General features: G+C 40.9%; 1 pseudogene; it reads left to right on the top strand.

The window, feature by feature from the left end:
- The first annotated feature begins 358 nt into the window (after positions 1-358).
- On the top strand, positions 359-786 carry LOC112819770 (cytochrome b-c1 complex subunit 7 pseudogene; annotated as a pseudogene).
- The last annotated feature ends 2,588 nt before the right edge of the window (positions 787-3,374 follow it).

Raw genomic sequence — 3,374 nt, 5'->3', positions numbered from 1 at the left:
TTGCCCATACCCACTGAATGCCACCCTTCCCCCATCTCGTGACTCTCATGAACACGATGGGCCAACCATGTGACCTTCTTCAATTCTTAGCAAGTTGCTTCCTGTAGCTGAGCCATTAGTCATGCCGTTCCCTCAGCCTAAAACAAATGTTCTTCTTCCCCTTCTTGTCATGGCCAGCTCCTTATCATCTTTATACCTCAATTTAAATGTCCTTACCTCAGAGCATCCTTCTCTCCTGGTCACCTCATCTCGAATAGGAAACACCCTCTCACACACCTTACTCTGCCTCAGCTCCTCCTCTCTTCCTTTAAAACCCTTGGCTCGGCAGCCTCGGGTCAAAATGACGAGCAGACCTGCAGTTGCAGCATCAAGCCGGTGGCTGGAGGGTATTTGAAAATGGTACTACAATGCTGCAGGGTTCAATAAACTAGGGTTAATGAGAGATGATACAATATATGAGAATGATGAGGTGAAAGAGGCCATAAGAAGGCTTCCTGAGAACCTCTATAACGACAGGATGTTTCGCATTAAGAGAGCACTGGACCTGACCATGAGGCATCAGATCTTGCCTAAAGAGCAGTGGACAAAATATGAGGACGATAAATTCTACCTTGAACCATATCTGAAAGAAGTTACTCGGGAAAGAAAAGAGAGAGAAGAATGGGCAAAGAAATAATGATAGAGTTGAACTCTGTGGTTGCAGCTACCCTCAAATATTTTTAAGAAGTTGAATAAACCTGAAGCGTACAATTTAGAACTATCTGAGCTGCAAATATATTACTTTAAATAAATGTCTATTGTGATTAAAAAAAAAAAAAAAACCCTTGGCTCAGCCTTTGATTATTGGGTTCGTTTACATGTTTTCTTTGCCTAGCTACACCAGAATGCAAACTCCATGATCTTGTCACGTCTTGTTCCCCTGGTATCTTCATTGTGTCTAATGGAATTTCTGGTATAAAGTAAGGAGCAGTGCTTCATAAGTTCTTCATCGATAAAAATCAAAAAAGAACTGCAGTCCCACAGAGAATATATTATTAACATAACGGATACTCCACACATGGATTTCCTTCCTTAGGTAAGCTTGCAGAGTACTGAACAGCACTCAGTGGCCAAATAAAACATATACAAGATGTCATGAGATCAGTGGGAAATGAAAGTTGGAAAGGTCTGGATCATGGCCACAAAATAGGTAGTGTCTTTTAATATTACTCTGTTATTTCAAATAAATGAATATACTGGAGAATTCAATATTGTCTAGATTTCAAAAATAATCTGGCATGATGTCATGGACTTGGTGCATACATGTTATTTTAGTGCCTGGCCTTTTAACAAAATATTAAGTAAAACTCCATAAATGTTAGTACGCATGTATATTCTCTGGGAGTGGGGTAGGGTATTAATAGGTATACAGTGAAAAAGTTTTCCCTAGTCTAATAAATTAAGAACTAGTAAGCAGGGCACTCATCCTTTATTTATAGTAAGCTATGTGACTCCCCAGAGCCTTTAAGATGCAAATATATAAGGTGAATCAGAATTATGGGGGCCCTTATTCTTTTTTGAGCACAGGTAAGCATTTCCTAGAACTCGTGTGCCCTGGCACAGTTTGGGGAAAGCTGTGGGCTCATCATTCTACCTTTTAAGATGCTGCAAAACCAAATTACATGCTGCTGAAGAAAATACTACAAACCCGGATGGGGAAACAATAACATATAATAGATTTAGTGCATCGGGTCAAATTTGCCTTGTATGGTCCAGGTTCTGTTTCTCCAGAGAACATCCCCACTGTGTTTACTGCCTCTCCACAGGTCTTCGGAATAGAAACAGCATTCCTCGATTTTAGGGCATGCAGAGATTATACAAATATCTTCCAGGTGGTCAAGATCCTGGGGGGAAGATACAGAATCCACACAGAATTTCCACTAAGGCTCATTTTCACTAGCAATGTCTGGAAAAGTATCACGAAATGTCAGTTTCATCCTTTGTCCAATAGTGAGCCTGAAACTGTCTTCATTCCTTCATTAGACAACTATTTATTGAAGGCCTACTATGTGTCAAGCTGTGCTCCAGGTGTTAGGGATCCATCAGTTAATAAAACAGACACAAATTCTTGCTCTTGTGGAGCTTAGGCCTTGTAGGGAAAGACAAAAAATAATCAAAATAAAGAAGTCACTTACATAGTGTATTAGAGGCTTATAAGCGATGTAAAAATATAAAGCAGGAAGGAGGCTAGGAAGGGTTGGGGTTGCAACTATAGCACAATGGCCAAAAAGACCTCACTGAAAAGCAAAGACTTGAAGGAAGTGAAAAAGTTTGCCCCATGGGTGTCTGGGAGAAAAGCATTCCTGGGAGAGTAAATTGCAAAGGTTCAGAAGCAGGACCGAATTGGAGGTTTGGAGACTCACAGGAAACCCGGTGTGTTGGGAGATAATGAGCAAGAGAGGCAAGAGTAGGAATTGAAGTCAGAGAGGCAGTGAGGAGTCGAGAGGGCTGAGAGAGAAACAGGACCACTGGAGCCTGGGAGAGATATGGTGTATTCACAGGATCCCTCTGGCTGCTGGGTGGAAAACGACGTGTGGGCAGCCGAGGGTGGACCCCAGGAAGCTAGATGATAACATGACAGACCAGAAAAATATAATAGGAAGATATAAACCTTAATTGTAAATATTTTACCATTTTCTATAGTTAATGAAGCATTTTTATATCCCTTATCATATTTAATCTTCATGACAACACATTTCATTACTAACCACATTACACCTGTCTTGTAGCTGAGAGAATGGAGCCGTAACAAGGTCCAGGGTCTTGCCCGGCAATGGGCAACTCCTGTGTGAAAGAATCAAGAAGCAGTTCTGGAGACAGGGATGCTGACCCTGAACTGAGAGCTCCTGGCACTACACTACAGTTTGTCAATTCCAGGGTCCAAGTAAAGTCTTCGTAAAGTGCTGAGTGGGGAAATGCTAAAGGTAAAGATGATGGGTATGTTAGCTTTATCCTAGAGAAAGTAAGACTTAAGCAGAGTTTTTGTTTTTCTCTTTCTTTTCTTTCTTTTCTTTCTTTTCTTTCTTCCTTTCTTCTTTCTCTCTCTCTCTCTCTCTCTCTCTCTCTCTCTCTCTCTCTTTCTTTCTTTCAACATTTTCTTTGAAGTATAACACACATATAGAGAAGTGTACACACCCCAGGCAGAGGTTTTTAAAGGAAATTTTGAAGTTTTCAATCTGACCATCAATTTGAAGGGTTTCAAGAGAACCTACAAAAACAAGAATAATACATTCTCGGTAAGATGTTCTGTTAGGGGCCCATGAAACCTCTCATTAATTCTGTGCCTGGGCTTTCAGAGGTCGAGGTCACACACTGCTCTGCACACCACAAAAATG

This window comes from Callorhinus ursinus, unplaced genomic scaffold (genome assembly GCF_003265705.2).
Source record: "Callorhinus ursinus isolate GAN/ISIS: 27379988/994484 unplaced genomic scaffold, GSC_fseal_2.0 scaffold3, whole genome shotgun sequence".
Taxonomy (NCBI): Eukaryota; Metazoa; Chordata; class Mammalia; order Carnivora; family Otariidae; genus Callorhinus; species Callorhinus ursinus.
The sequence above is the reverse complement of the archived record's forward strand: the minus strand, read 5'-3'. Positions and strand labels throughout refer to the sequence as shown.